The sequence below is a fragment of the Dipodomys merriami genome, unplaced genomic scaffold (assembly GCF_024711535.1).
Source record: "Dipodomys merriami isolate MVZ:Mamm:240054 unplaced genomic scaffold, mDipMer1.0.p SCAF_267, whole genome shotgun sequence".
NCBI lineage: Eukaryota > Metazoa > Chordata > Mammalia > Rodentia > Heteromyidae > Dipodomys > Dipodomys merriami.
In genome coordinates, this window is record NW_027204126.1 from 162228 (window position 1) to 178929 (window position 16702).

Genomic DNA, 16702 nt, shown 5'->3' on the forward strand with positions numbered 1-16702 from the left:
ACATATGCAAACCTATATCCTATGTAATCAATGTAATCACTGTTCTATGAGTCATATTAGTCAATAAAATGAGAAGTCAATACATGAATAAAACAAAAAATAAAATAAATAACTACACTGAATGCAATATAGAATCAACATATGTATATAAATATAAATCATATATTTAAAATGTACACAAATATGATGTTTTCTAGTGGTGGGCATCGATTTCAGGCCTAAGGAACAGACTTTGAATTTCTTGAATTCAAGGAGGCAAGCTTCCTCTTTCTACACAGTGCAACAGCAGGGATACCTAGGCCATCAGTTCAAATTCCAGTCCTGGCAGAAAAAAAATAGCATCTCCATGCTATGTGATGCCCAATTCGTAGGTATTTCATTTGGCCTCCATTTAATGAATGTGATTGTTTAAATGCTTCATAAAGTATTAATTAATATCGACCAGTGTCCTATAATGTAATTGTGTATAGTTTTATCCTCAAATCATTCAAGTACTGCCCATTTAATCATGATATACATCACATTCCTTTGGTAGTCATATGAATAGGAATGAGTTTCATAGGATCTCCTGCCATTTGTTGGTGGTAGGACCAGGATTCAAACTGTGTGCTCCAGCTCCTACCACTTCAACCTGAGGATAGGGAACTCACAGGTCTGTCCAAGAACATCAGCAAAACCAATGATTAGTCAGGCATCAGTGGCTCTCAGCAGTCCTCCTTAAAACTTACAAGTTTGTGAAAGGAGGATCATGGTCAAAGTCACCCCAGACAGGAAAGCCCTTGAGACTCCTGTCAAACTAGTGCCAACAAAGCCAGAAGTAAAGCCATGTGGCTCCAGTGGTAGAGAGCTAGCTTTGATCAAAAGCAACTCACAGATTGTGCCCAGATCCTGAGTTCAAGGTCTGGGAACAAACAGACATAGACAACAATCTGTGCAGCCATCCGGCTAAAGCAGGTCACCCTCTTGTCCCCAACTGTCATGGACAGAGTTCCCTGGGGAATGGGCTGCGTCATTCTACCTGCATCACAGGATTCCAGCCACACCCCCATTGTTTCATGGTTCTTTCTGACCAATGGGATACAAGAATGGTGGCCACGCCCACATTCCATGCCGACCAGTAGCACCATAATTCCCTCTGTTTGTTGACACCACTTCCAGCAGTTGAGGAAGGTAGAGGTGGCTGAGTGGTGAGCAAGATACTCGAGGCCTAGGAGGAAAGGCCTTCCTCAGGCCCATCATGTGTCTGCCTGAGCCCTGGCCCCCTCACCCCCTTCCCCATGGAGCAGCATTTCAAACCTGGTGCTGTGGGCTCAGACCCATGGTTTTCTCAGGCAATGGTGCAATGGTGGGCCAGGAGCCAGCTTGCGGCCAGGACCTGGTCCTTGCTCCCCTGTCCTCTGCTCAGGGCCTGAGTGTGTGTCAGTCCTCTGCCATTGCTGCTTGCCACACCTGTAGCAGCTGCCAACAGCTTCTGCCAGCAACACATGTGAGTGGCTGCCACACATCCCTGCACCTTGCACCTCATATCCCCTCCTCTCTGACCTGGACCCGCGCCTCCCCTGTGCCCCACAGTCTGGCCCACGCCCTGCCACAAATGTGCCCCAGGGGTGGGGGTGGGTGTTGACCCGAGGATCTCACCCCCATCCCCAGCAGCTAGTATCCCAGGAAACGGGGAGATATATGGTTGAGTGAGGAGTGGGCGCCACAGATCCCCTGGCCTGGAGTAGTGGGAGCCACACTGCCGCACATCTGCACCCTTCCTCTCCCTGGTGAAAACCCGGTGGCTTTAGTCAGAGGTGGGGAGGAGCATGTCTACACCTGCCTTGTGGGGTCTTTTTCTTTTTTTCTGGGGATGGGAGGTGTTGGATGCAGAAGATAGACACCCTTGCTGTGTGAACCCTTGTGTTCTGTGTTCGGTCAACCTTTCACCTGAAGACATAGAGACAGAGAGACAGAGACATAGTCAGAGAGACAGAGAGAGAGAGAGAAAATCTTTTTCCTTGTACAGCCTGACTGTGCTCAGGTGAGTGATCAGTTGGCAAATTGCAGGTGCTGCATGGATGAGTCTTCTGTCACCGGTCTGAATGTGTGTGTGTGTGTGTGTGTGTGTGTGTGTGTGTGTGTGTGTGTGTGTGTGTGTGTGTGTGTGTGTGTGTAGAATTGGGTTGTAACCAGGAGGAAGAATGTTTTGGTAAATTCTACTGCTATTTTTGAGGCATGTATGGGCTTCACAGCTGAGGTCTGGGGGCCTGGAAAGGTGAGAGGCTTGAAGGGGACACAGCACTGTTAAATTACAAGAACAAGGGTTCTGTGTGCAATGGAGCTGGGTACTCCCTTGAGCCTGATTGGTGGCAGTGGGAGATTTAGAGGACATGGGAGTGTGGCCTGCAGGGGATGGCTTCCCAGGGGGACAGAGAGCATGACCAACACTTAGTAAGGATATGAGTTCTGCTAGTATGGAGTGCAACAGCATAGGTCAGACTCTGGGTCTTCTCATCATGACGTCTGATGGGCGAGGCCAACCCTATCTTAAATCTTGAGCTGTGATCTTCAGATCTCAGCCTCCTGAGTATGTAGGATTATAGGCATGAGCCTCTGGCACTGGGACTCTGGTTCTTTTGGTATATTAGGGTTAGACCTAAAGACCTAAGGCTTGCCAGTCAGGTCTTCTACAATGCGAGTCAAGCATTTCTGTCTTGGGCATTTCTGAGATGGAGAATTAATATATGCTCAGGCTGGGCTGGATCATGGTCCTCCTATTTGTGACAGGCATGATCCACCAGGCCTGGTCTTCTGTAGTTGGGATGGTAGACATGTAGCACCACGCTCAGTCATTAGTTTAGATGGATTGTCCCAAACTCAGTCCATGGCAGCTGATTCTTGACCAGAGGTGAAGCTCTGGGTTGGGCCTCAACCATTGGACTTCAATCTCCTAATGGTACAGTTGAGGAAACAAGGGATTAATACAGAGGGATCTCTGGAGCAGGGACAGGCACAGAGGGAGGGGCCATCTGATCCTGTTCTTGGCAATTCTGTGACTATATGATAGGAAGATTCCCAGAAAGATCTCAGATAGTGTGTGTTATTAATGGTGAAACAGGTATAGGATTATGAAACAAAACATGGCTCTTTTTCTTTATTATCCTATCCCTATGAGTAACGGGATCCTTCATTTTGTTCACTTTTGAAGCTGGGGAAACTGAGGCACAGAGAAGCCAGGTGACCTACTAATGACTCCTAGCTGACAGGAAGCTCTGTCTGACTTCTCTGCCATGCTCCTTAGGACAATGGGTGCAATTCAATCCACTTCTTGTGGTGGGAAGTCCACTTCTTTTCAGTCATGGGGCTTGAACTTTGGGCCTGGGGCAGCTCCCCCAGCTCCTCAGCTCAAAGCTAGCACTCTACCACTTGCGTCACAGCACCACTTCCAGTTTTCTGGTGGTTTTTGGAGATAAGAGTTTCACAGGTGTTCCTGCCGGGCTGGCTATAAACCACGATCTTCATATCTCAGCCTCCATTATACTTAGGATTATAGGCCTGAGCCACCGGCACCTGGCTTAAGTGTAATTCTGACCTTCTTTCTTTCTCTTTCTCTCTCAGGAACTGATTCAATGGGTGCTGGAGGAGGTGGCCCAGCATCTCCATATGGTTGAAACCAAGGTGGCCCTCTCATTCTGGAGGTAGACTGTGGGTCAGGCTCTGTCTTGCTCACTATGTTGTACCAGCTCCATGAGGTAATTCCCTCTGTGCCCTGACTACACTGTGACAGTAATCCATTATCCAACTAGCCTTACTGGACTCAGTACTGTGTTCAATGCTCTTTTCTAGCAAAAATTTCTGGTTAAAATTATGATACATAGTTACAGAATGAAAATGTAATGCCATCTTAAGAAAGTCATTTAGGGTTCTGGGAATGTGGCTTCATGGTTTGGTGATTGCCTAGCATGCATGAAACCCTGGGTTCAATTCCTCAGTAGCACATAAATTGCAAAGGAAACACTGGAAGTGGTCCTGTGCCTCAAATGGTGGATGGTTAGCCTTGAGGAAAAAAAATAAAGCTGAGGAAAATTCCCAAGCACGAGTTATAGCTCCAGGACTGCCAAAACAACAAAAGTAGCAACAACAACAACAGTCTAAGTGAGATTTGGAAACTCTTTTTGCAAGTCTTCGCACCAAAAGGGCAGAGGCTAATTAACAGTTGTGACAGAAGAGAAGGAATAACTCCAGATGGAAAGAAAAAATGATCGTAACTAAGGTATAGCAGAAACCGTTCTAGGAAACCATTTTTGGATATTGAAGAACTAGTTATCAAATAGGCTTATTCCTCATTGCCTTTAGCATTCCAAATCTCCTAGGCTAGTTCTTAATCTCTGTGTGATAAATGTATCTCCTTCTATGCTGTTCTTTCCCACCTGATATCCTTTGCTTTCTAAAAATCTGTCTTTCTATATTTCTCTGTGAACAGTTTCTGATACTAAATACACCTACAAAGATGGAAGAGGATGCTAATGTAAGAGTCCCATAGCTCATGGGTCATTAATGTAACAAAATGGGAAAGGAGGACATATTTTTTGCTAACTCAATCATTCTGGCAAGCTTCAATGTCACATCATTTGGTTCAGATTTCCATTCTTTGTCTACATAGTGACATTAAGTGCACAGAAATGCAAATATGAGCCGGGTGTTGGTGGCTCATGTCTGTAATCCTAGCTACTCAGGAGGTTGAGACCAGAGGATTGTGGTTCAAAGCCAGCCTGGTCAGGAAAGTCCATGAAACACTTACCTTCAATTAACTCCAGATACTCGGAAGTGGTGCTGTAGCTAAAGTGGTAGAGTGCTCAATTTGTGCTGAAGAGCTGAGAGACAATGCCAAGGATCAATATTCAATAATCACAACCAACAAAAAATTACAAATATGGCTTTAATTTTCCCTCAAAGGAATGATGAAGTCAATAGTAATCTTCCCAAATGATTGAGTAGTTCACCTACTTTTGCTGAGTTATTTGTTATGGCTTCTTTGCTAAACATATTCTCTTTTTTAAAAATTGTCAAATAGTAACTTTATAATAAACTTCATCTAATATTTCTTGGTTCAAAAGAGAAGTACATACAGTTGATGTCACTTAGCTTTCTTATTGTCTTAGTTCAAAGCCAACCCAGGAAAGAGAGTCTGTCAACCCGTATCTGTAATTAAACACCAAAAATCCCGAAGTGGAGGTTTGGCTCAAGCAGCGGAGTACTAGCTTTGGGCCAGGTGGGAAAGAAAGACAACTGTTCAGGGACAGTGGCCAGTCTCTAAGTTCAAGCGCCAGAACCAGCACAAACTAAATAAACAAGGAAACAAAACAAACCCTGGGTATTTCTTTGGGACTCTCCTTAAAATAATGGTGGTCTGAAAATAGGCTGCTTTTGCTTATCATACTCACTGGATCCTGCTTTTTTGGAATCCTTATTGCTATGGAAAACTCAGGACTTGACTAAAGGAATTGATAACTGATTCCTGCAACAAGAGAATCATCTCAGGAGTGAAACATCCATCCATAAGACAATTTAAAGCCTCCATATCTTTGCTTCTTTGCAGTAGAACATTTTTAAAATAAAGTGACTTCCTTTTGTTCTATACTGGCCTTCAAATGACACATTGTTTCCTTTTGTAATACTCTCAACCAGAAGTTCACAGACAAGTTTTATATGAGTAAAGGACACACTCACAAAAGTCAGGGACAGAATTTCCTTCCAGCCTAGGATCCTTTTCTTATACAGTAAAAAAGAAAGCAATAGTTAACTTGAACTTTGTCATTTCTCTATGTTCAATTCCTCTCCTGGGATCAGTTTCCACATCCAGTAACAGTTACTTCCACTTACTTCCAGTAACAATCTATGGTGCTGCTCCGGAAAAAAAATGAATGTTTTCTTGCTTCATTGAAATAGCACAAAGATACTTTTGGCCATGAGGTAACACGTGTTTCAGAGACAACTTAGTAAAGAGAAATGAAATTTAAATTGCTTATAAATACATTATCCATGAGAACATTTTGTTCAAACTTCCTATGTGCTCTGTAAATTAAGGTGAATTTTAAATGGGAAGAAGGTTCTCAGATCATTTTTGTGAGTCTATGTGCTGCGCATGAATTTCCCAAGTGTACATGAGTTAAGAGTAAGACAAACAATAGCAATTATAAGAGAAAAAGAAGTTCTGTGTTTATGTATAAGTGTTCAATAAAATATAGAAGACTCAACAAATAAGAAAACATTGAAAAAATAAAGCCAAATCCAATATGTAGATTTATGAGAGTGATATAGAGAAAGCATTACTCCTAAGTGGAACATGAAGCATGAGGCCACTGCCTTTCTAAATCACGCTTGCTAATCACGTAAATGTGCAAAAAGGAGAATGGAAGAATGATTCTGTTTCCAATGCAAGTCAGATATAGGAGAGTGTACACGTAACTGGAAATAAAGAATCCATCTTGAGAGAACAGGAATTATACCAGCAATGAACCTGGTGGCTAAGATCACATTCCTTATTCTTTCCTTTTCTTATATTCTTTTTGTTGTTGTTTTTGTTGTTTGTGGCACTTGAAATATAGGACAGGTTGCTGTCCCTCTGAAACGCAGCTCAAGGCTAGGGCTCTTGCACTTGAGCCACAGTGCCACTTCCAATTTTCTAGTAATTATTGGAGAAAAGAGTCTCCAGGACTTTCCTACCCGTGCTGACTTTAAACCCCAATCCTCAGATTTCACAACAACTTGGTTTATGATCACATTTCTAACAGTGTACACTCAGGATATGTAATGTATATGTTCATCTATCTTTATATGAATTCTTGAGTTAAAAATCTGGGCTACAGGTTAGACTTTACATTCGCAAAAGTGTTTGAAGTTTAAAAGTTGATACTCCTGGAAAAATAAAACCTAAGAATGTAAAGGAGTCTGGGAAGTTCAATTTGCATCCAGCTTGGACAGTATAGGCTTTGAGACACTACCTATAATTAATCAGCCAAAAGCTGGAATACCAGTCACGAGCAACATTGCTGAATAGCAGCTTTAGGTTTTTGCATACATACATACGAACATACACATACACACAGAGGCACTTATAGGTGCACACAAAAAGACACAAATGAAACAACTCTCAGAATATGTAGAAAAGTTAGAAAACAATAGAAAATAAGTCCTGAGTAAGATTAGAATCAAATGATAATTTTAAATATTAGAAAGCCTTCAAGTGAACATTCCCCCAGAAGTTGAGAATATTACATAGGTAGGTACCAGAGATAGTAAGAAAGTCAAGTAATCATTATTATTATAGGATCCATGGTGGAATGAATCAGGGAACCCTGCAGGTGCATCTGAAAATGTTCATATCCTGTGTCAAATGTTAAAACATCTTTGAAAATAGTACATAAACAGTCTGAGCATTCAGTCTAGTGGATAAGATCATAGGAGAAGTTCAGAATTGCTAGTCTGTTTCTAGATTAAATAAACAAACTATGGCAGGGCAAAGTGCTACAAGCTTGGAATTCTAGCACTCAAACAGGAGATTAGAGAGTGGAATTACATAACGATACCTTCCCTGGACCAGGTAGAATAATTTTGACTCAGTAAAACAAACCAAACAACAAAAAAGGAATACACAGTTGGAAGTTTCGGCTAATTTTGTCATTATGTTTTGAGAAGTCAAGTTTCCTATTGAATGCAACTCATATATATCCTCACTTGTGTTTTAAATGCTCTCATCATTACAGAACATTCCTAGATGAAAAATAGCTCATGATTCCCATCCAAAAATTTGCAAAAGTAAGTCAGCCTCATTCTGTTGGATTCCAAATTAATGTTGAAGGATTACAAAAGCTTAAATCTGGAGAAATAGCAAAGTTCGTCTAATGTAGGACTTTGTAGACCTTGTTAAATTAGAATTTAGATTTAAAATATATTTTTTGGTTTTATTTGTAATTTCATATTCTATAGTATACTACAAAATTATTTTTAAGTAGAGGGATTAATTGTTAAATTCACAAATGATTCTGGCATTCTATTTGTCTAGATATTCTTTCAAGAGAGTTATAATTAGAACATAGTTAATAGACAATTCCCACAGTTCATGTATACTATGTTAATGTGAATAATCTAGACAGAGTTGCCAAAAAATGGATGACATTAATTTATACATTTAGAAAAAACAATTTTTTAAGGGTTTGGTTTAATATGGTATGAAGAGAGTAATTGTGTGACATCTTCTTTCTTCTACCTATATGTAAAACAGGAAGTCATTTCCTTATTTACGTGCCTCTGTATACATGGAGAAAAATGCTAGGTTTGGGGTTTCTTTTCAATTTTGTTTTTGTTTTATTGGTTCATCCTAGAGCTTGAACTCTTGGCCTGTACAGTGTCTCTGAGCCTGTTGATGCTCAAGTCTCGTGCCCTACCACTTCAACCTCAGTGCCACTTGAGTCTGGCTTTTGTGGATAATTTTTTTGGAGATAAGATTCTAAGAAACCTTCCTGCCTGGGTGGGCTTTGAACCATAATTTTTTTATCTTAGCATCCTGAATATCTATGATAGTTAAAAAAGTATAAATATAAATAATATTTGCAAGTGTTCTGATCTCAAGAATACCAGTGGAGGAAAAATGATGCAGATCAATGTATTGTGGTGTTCTTTTCAGAACAAGGAGGGCGTCACATTAGCAGAGGTGTAGTATTTTTTCAAAATAGAGATAAGGTATTCATGATGTGAATTAAGGAATTTTAAGGTGCCCCTTAAAAGTTGGAAACTGTTGGGCTAGGATGATTTTATGGCATAAATCTTGGGATTGATAGTCATAAAAATAATAGCTTACGCTGTTAAACAATAGCTTACTCTTGAAGAAATAATTATTACACATGCTTCATAGTTTTATCCTCTACCACAATGTGGTTATTTTTCTGTTGACTTCTCAGTCTGTAACACCCCATTGGAAACTACATTTATTGCACAATTATATAACATGCAAACAGGTACTGTTTAGAATCTCTCAGGAATGTTGAGAATTTAAAAATGAGTAGTTATTAGTCATAGGAATTTTGAAGAACACATATATTCTGTCCTCTTAACAACTTACTTTTAAAAGTTATGGGTTTCCATAGCATTTTAAACAGTTTTCTGTTTTATAATGAGAAAGTACTAAATTTATTCTTTTTTGAAAAATTTGGCAAGTATATTGTGAAAATATTGTCTAGTTGGATAACATTCAAGTTGATGACCCTCTGATAAATAAGGGGTAATTAATACAAATTAGATGCCAAATAGTATTGATTTTTAAAATATTACTACATAAAGAATATTATTTCCTGTGCCAATACAGTGAAATTATATTTTACGCAGCTTATTTTTCAATTTTATTATCAAACTGATGTACAGTGGGGTTACAGTAATTGTAAGGTATTAAATCATAACTTTTCAAATTTGTTAACCTTTTCTCATTTTTTTCACAGTTTTCCTTCACCCCTTCATCCCTCACAAGTTGTAATGTACATTTCCAATATATTGTCTTGTGAGTATTGCTATTGCATTGGTTTGCCTTTTGTCCATTGGCTCACCATTATGCTTTTCCTCTTCCCTTCGCTAATTAAGGTAAATGTATATACAATACAAAATGATATATCAGAAGGATAAACCACAGGGGGAAACCCCAAAGAAAACAGAAATCACATAGTTCATCAAAAACAACAACCACAAATGAAAAAATCTGGTTCCATATCTTGGAATTAATTGTGCTTAGCATCAGCTAATATGGTTATATATACGGATAACAAAGCCACTGGAATATAATAGCTGCCTGGATACTATATCATGAAAATAGCATGTTAACTTTTTGATGGTAATGGTGGAATTAGGATTGGTGAATTAGCGGTTCTGATAAAGGATTTTCAAGAGTTTTAAAGTTATGACAGGTAAATTTTAATTGTTCAAAATTTTAACAACTTAGCCTATTACGAAAATTTAAATTGCCTGGAAGAATAGTCTTTCATGCAAAGAAATCCAAGGAGATTTAGTAGAGTAGAGAGGGAGCAATGTGTATTAAGATGGCTCTTTTTCACACTAAACAAACATGTAAATCCTGTAGGGTTCCTTGGAATTGTCCTTAACCAGGAAATATATTTTCACTCTTTGAAACAAGGTTGTATTGGAATTTAAATTCAAAGTTCTTAAAAAAAATAAGGCATCAAAATTTGTGAATTTACCTTTAATTACCAAAGAGTAATTATCTGAAAAAGATAATTTGAGTCAAAATATTTAGGGACAAAGTGCTCTTCACAATGAAAGAAGGTGTTGGGATTACACATTTTTGTTTGTAACACTTTCCACAAAATCTTTTGATGTGAAGCAGTGAAACACAGAAAAAAATCTGATTGGATACTTCAAACCAATGATTTCACATTTCTAAGTGGCTTACAAAAGTAATATCCTTATTAATATGAGATAGTGAAGACTTCTGTTATTACATATGCCAAAAAGTTCAGACAAGAATTGAGCAAATGGAAAAGTTAATAAAAAAAAGTTTTCTTAGAAGACTTAGCTAAGTATATTGTATTCAGCAGTGAAGGAGAGGCCAAAACTTTTTGATATAAATTGTGTTAGTATTTTTACTCCCTAAAGTGAGTTTACAGAGCCTATTTGGCTCACTACAATGCAGAACTGATTGAATGAAGACATGAAAATAAATTCCACATCCAAATGAGGCAACTTAAAGAGTTTTAAAAGAGAAATAATGAAGATTTCACAGTGGTGGAGCCCATATAGTCCTTCAGCTTCACTAGACATGAAGCCAAGAAGCTGTGATTAATTGGAACTCCGGCAAGAGCTAAGAGGAGGACATAGAAGTAGGAAATAGAAACATTGTCCTTTTGTAACAGACACTGTCTTCCAAGGTATGGGTCATTTAATTCTATTCTCCTCCATCCATCTTGGTGAACAAATGCAAGACCAAGAGAAAAATAATCTATTGAAATAATTTTGCCTAGAATAACTTCACTGTTCCTAATATGGTATCTAAGGAGAATCTTAAGAGAGAAGATAAAAGTGCAGTATTTTTTGTTTCCTATCATCATCTTGTTAGGAAAATATATCTTTGAGCTTAGACAATTCTGATTGAACCAACAAGTGATGGAGTACTTATTTTTGTGGGCATTTTAGACACAAGAAATCTTTTAAGGTAAAAGAAAAAAATAGCCAAATATTTGTGATCACAGCTTCTAGGGCTGTATTCTGGAGACAAAGTTTTACATTAGATTTCTCCTCATTAACATTAATGTTGTTTCATGGCAACCAAATGCAAGAGGGATATTTAATGGACTCACTTGGCCAATTAAACAGCATGAAAGAAGAAAATGGCAAATAATATTTAATGAATTACTTTGCCAGAAGAAAGAAGGAAAAATATAATTCAAAATCAATTGACTTAAAAGTATGAAGAAAGAGTAGTGAAGAGAGATTAGAGAAAATATAGAGTATTGTTTTCTCTCCAGTGGAGTAATGGGTTCATGATCTTGTTTCTTCCACTCTAACCTCACAAGCTACCAAGTGTGTCTCAGGACTGGATTATCCAGTTCAGACAGAAAACTCGTAGAAGAAAGATACTATTTGCAGCAGATTTAGGTGATTTATAACCTTAGACATTCTATTTAATTCTGTTCAAAATTCTCCCCTATGCCAAACTTCCCTCTTTGAACAGTTTTGTTTGCTTTTCCCAAGACTGCCCTTCATTAATTGATTAAAATTTTGAGAGGTCATATTCATACTCTCTGGAGATTGCTGTTTGGTTGTGATTTTTCTGTTTTTTTGTTTCTTATGTTTTTTAACTGAATTTTAAAAGGTTGTGCAATTGTTTTACAATTAAATATGTGCATCTAATTGTCCAATGCTCCTAGATCTGAGTCACTCCTTCCATCATTCTCAACCAACCCTTTCTCCAAGATTTATTTCCAATTTACCACTTCCTTTATCATATGTTTACATTGAATATTCTAGCTGTACTTGCCCCTTGTTCATTTTTCATTCACTCTATGTCTTTACTATAATTCCTCTCTGGTTTCAACTTCCTGATAGTTATTGTGTTAAACTGTCTATTAATACTTTGAATGGTTTATATGCATTCTATGGACTTTCAATCCTGCATATTCTTGAACTGATGTCAGCTTATATTTCCATAATTGATTCATCTGCAGCAACAATTTGCTGGAGACTGGAGAGGTGAAGCACCTAAACAAGATTTTATTCTCATCCATTTGGAAGATTAATCTTTAGTCAAAAAGAAAGTTTAAAAAATGGCTTAGAATGTATTCCTAACTACGAATTTTTATAAATGACTTTGTACAATGGTGTGATTCTTTTATTTTACATGGAATAATATTTTCTACTGCCTCTAAGTTTTGGAAAAAGAAGAAAATTAAAATTTATTCCAAAAGAGGAATATGATAAAAATAGAAGACAGATATTATGTTTGTCATATCTCTGATGAATACCCATATTCAAGACTTAAAGTCATATTTCTTACTATGTTAGACAGAGGGAAAACATAAAATAACATATGATAAGGCAACTATTTGTGACTTTTTAAAGTGTACCTTATTAAATGATGAAATTTATTAGCTCAGGTTTGGGTTTGAAATTTAGGAGGCTAACCTATTTAACACATTTCTGGAAGGCCCTTACTGAAAAACACAAATTGTGGGTGGTACTATTTCTACAATTTAATGAATGGTTGAACGTGTTTGGCATTAGTGCTGTGTAAAAAATTCAACTCTATTGTAACTTGCTCCCTACACTTAAAAAACTTGTAATGTCACTAAGTATCATCAACTTGTAAACCGTCATTTTGACGAATGTGATTTTAAAAAGTTTATTTGAAAAGGAATACACTTTCAGAAGATTAAATGTAGATTATCATTGGTTTGAGAGTGACATTTTTATACCACAGAACCATGTTGTACTGAAGTCCCAGTGTTTTGAAGCACTCCTTAATGCTTCAAATATTTTTCTGAATTACATTTGACCTCTAAGTCAAGTTTTTTGGGCTTTGGTAGACCAATTATGGATCTATCCTTCAAGGAACTATTTTTTGGGCCACGTATGTTGGAATAAAATCTTTCATTAATCATAGGGGAGGGGTATTAAAAATAATCTTATGACACATTGTGAACTTGTTCACTCATATGGGCTGGTCATCTATAAGTTGAATGTTTTAATTACAGTACTTTTTCTTAAATTTTCTTATTTCATTCTTCAAGTTGCCTTGCATTCCACAATTGCTTACTGCTAATTCCAGCATTTCAAGGAATTGGGGCCCTGAAATATAGGAAATGAGAAATTGAGATTGGTCTTCAATTACTATGTGCTGACATGGCGCATGGGCCTTGGTGAGAAGTCTTGCCCCTGTTATCTGATGATGCAGGTAACTGGGACCTGGGATCCTAGGACCCATGGGGACTGCAGAAGAATAATGTTTTTTTAGACATCTTAGCAAAATTTAGGTATAATCAATAGGAATGCTCCCGAAATATGGAGAAAAACAGTTTGGGACAAGAGAGTTAAAACAATAAACAGAGCAGCAGAGTAAAATGCATTATAGATTAGAGGAAAACATTGATTTTTTACCATGTGGATTCAGAAGACCAAGAACAGTTAGGATATATCACAAAAGACTAAATCACTAAAGACATTGCATTGATACTTTTTATATTCTAATATATATTTTAAACCTAATTATTTATATTCCAATTCTATTTATTGGAATAAATAAATATCAATTTATTTGTCCAATTATCAACTAATTCTAGTAAGTTTTACTTTGTGAAATATAAAATCAGCACATATAAATATAAAATATATAACTATATATAATATAATTAAAAGGCACAGGTTTGCATTGTTCTGTTGTAGTTACTGTATCAAAGGCAACTCTGTTTTAAAGTATTATTCCATTATCTCTACCTTAGTGTTTGATAGAGTTAGACCTAAAGCTTTACCATTTGTAGATTTACAGCATGGAGGCAAGAGGAAACACTGTGATTAAAACAGTATCAATTTAATGCCTAATAACGAGGAGAAACATATGAACTTCTCCTGCAACTATGAAAATATTTGGTGATAAAAAGGCAGTAGTTTAAGTTCCTGCCTGGTTGGATGGTAGACAGGCCAGGACATTTAGTAATCATGCATATGAACAATTTTTTTACCTTCTTGGCTTTAGCTACTTTTGAAATGGAATGTATAATAAACAATTATATTTTGATAAAATACCTTCTAGTCTGAACAGTTCTGTTTGAACTGTTCATCTCTCTATGATCCCTTGTAACCAAGATTAGTTTTGCTCTAGTAAGACAATCTATGCTGTCAGGGTAAGATATTCTGGTGGGTCTGTTCCCACATGGAAGAAGGGTAAAGGCTCAGGTAGACATTTGTGACAGTAACACCTCATTTGGGAAAATATCAGCTGAAGAAGTTTAGAAGTACCTCTTAAGCAACGCTTACTTTGAATCCATTAGGTCCACATAGCTAACACAGTTGGATAAATAAGTTCTTGAAAAAGCCATCACCTTGGACCTATCTATAAATAATTGAGAGTACGATCAAATTCCAAATAAAAAGACTTAAGATAGTCATTGACAAAAAATTTGCAAATGTGAGCAATTGACTGATCAATATAATTTTTTCTGCTATTCACAGAATTTTAGGGAAATAAGATCGATAGCATTGTTCGGAACAATACAGTTTCTTTGTTACAAGTAGGCACCCATAGATATAGGCTTGTATAAAGATTGCATCATTAACTACTTAAATTTAGAGGATACTACATGCTTCAGCAGCACGAATACTCAAATTACAATGCAGAGATTAACATGGCACTTGCACAAGGATAATATGAAAATTTGAGAAGTATTCCATATGTTTCATTCTTCAGATGCAAGAAATGAAAAACAGTTATTAAAAAGTTGATTACAAAATTTCAACTGTAACAATACACGTAATTCATATAATTAAATTTAGTTTGACATCAGTGTATTAAATATTCACCTCAGAAAGGCGTTTACATAGCATAAACTTTAAAAAACTTTTCAAATTAGACAACATTGTCATTTTATCCCAAAGAAAAATAATATTAAGACCTAGAAAAAAAGGAATCAAACTGTTTCTATATGGAATGCAATCAGAAAGGACACATTAATGAACCTAAATATTATAAAATAATGTAGAATTCAAAGTATATCTAGGAGAAAATAAAGTAAATTATGAACATTATGCAAACATAGAATATAGTATATTTTAAAATATACTTTTTCAGACAAGCACCAGAAATATTTTAGTTTCTGTACTACTCATTTCAACAGGTAAGTTAAAATTGTTTCTGATTAAAAAATCACAAACTCTGAAGAAATCATTATACATGTATACAAAAACTATTGAATACATTTTGACATCCAATGCAGGCAATTCACTTGGAAGAATTCTGCGGAATCCATGAATTTTTACAGTAAAATATTGGTGTTGCCGGGCACATGTGGCTTATGCCTATAATGCTAGCTACACAAGAGGCTGAGATCTGAGGATCATGGTTCCAAGGCAGCCTGGGAAGGAAAGTCTGTGGTACTCTTATCTCCAATAAACCACTAGAAAACTGGAAGTGGAGCTGAGGCTCAAGTAGTAGAGCGCTCACCTTGAGCTGAAGAGCACTGAGATAGCTCCCAGGCCCAGAGTTCAAGCCCCATGACAGACCAAAATAAAATATATTGCTCTTATTTGGATTGTGAAAATATTTTGTAGGGACACAAAAGATCGACTTGCATTTTTGAAATTTAAGAAACTTAACCCGACCATTAGGACATAGGTGAACAATTTGTACAGCCTTCCACAACTTCATAGAAGTAGTGATACATACTTATCCTTTTGGCAATATCAAATGCAATTTTTTCTATGTTGTTCTCCAGGCCTGGTTTTATATAATGGTTCAACAGATGGAGATCCAGCGTATCTTTGCTAGCTCAATTCTCAGCAGCAAGATGTAAGGGGGACAAGAGGCCTTTAGTTGGGCATTGGTATTTGCATCATGATGAAGTAATAAAGAAGTCACTCCGGTATTATTCCACGTATATGCACTGTGCAGGGGTGTCCAGTCATCTACATTATTGCATGTACCGCTTGAGACACCAACTCACTGACAATGTCTAATTGTCCACTGTACGCTTCTCGATGAAGAGGGGTATACTCATCGTCATCCCTACTATTCACATGAGTGGCCTTTTGGGAAAGAAGTCTCTGCACTGTAGTAAGCCGAATATTTTTGGCAGCCCAATGAAGAAATTTGCTTGGATCCTTCTCCATTTTTTTTCTTGCAATTGATATCATTCCTTATTTTTTCATCTTGTTCTTCATATTCCTAAGAATTGCCTAACCAGAAACTTTGAGTGCCAGTGGGAATGTGGTGTCCATGTATTTTCCTAATAGTTCACATTGGTTGAACTGGTCAGAAATATCCAATGATTTTTCTGCAACTGTTTATTCACCATGATTTATTTTCTCTTTTTCCAATTTTACTATTCGAAATTATTCTAACTGGAGAGTAGGGAATTGATGGAGAGCAGAGGAAAGATGTTCCTCCGTATTCAAATGTACACACTGACAATGAGGACCAGTGATATCTTCATGTGCAGCTTATTCTAGG

General features: G+C 37.1%; 1 long non-coding RNA gene and 1 pseudogene across 1 annotated transcript; both read left to right on the plus strand.

The window, feature by feature from the left end:
• The first annotated feature begins 1166 nt into the window (after window positions 1-1166).
• On the plus strand, window positions 1167-9516 carry LOC138837230 (uncharacterized). Its single transcript, XR_011375266.1, has 4 exons — window positions 1167-1486; window positions 3601-3734; window positions 7749-7800; window positions 9477-9516. It is a non-coding gene; the product is annotated as an uncharacterized lncRNA (long non-coding RNA).
• Window positions 9517-14837: 5321 nt separating this feature from the next.
• On the plus strand, window positions 14838-14934 carry LOC138837237 (U6 spliceosomal RNA; annotated as a pseudogene).
• The last annotated feature ends 1768 nt before the right edge of the window (window positions 14935-16702 follow it).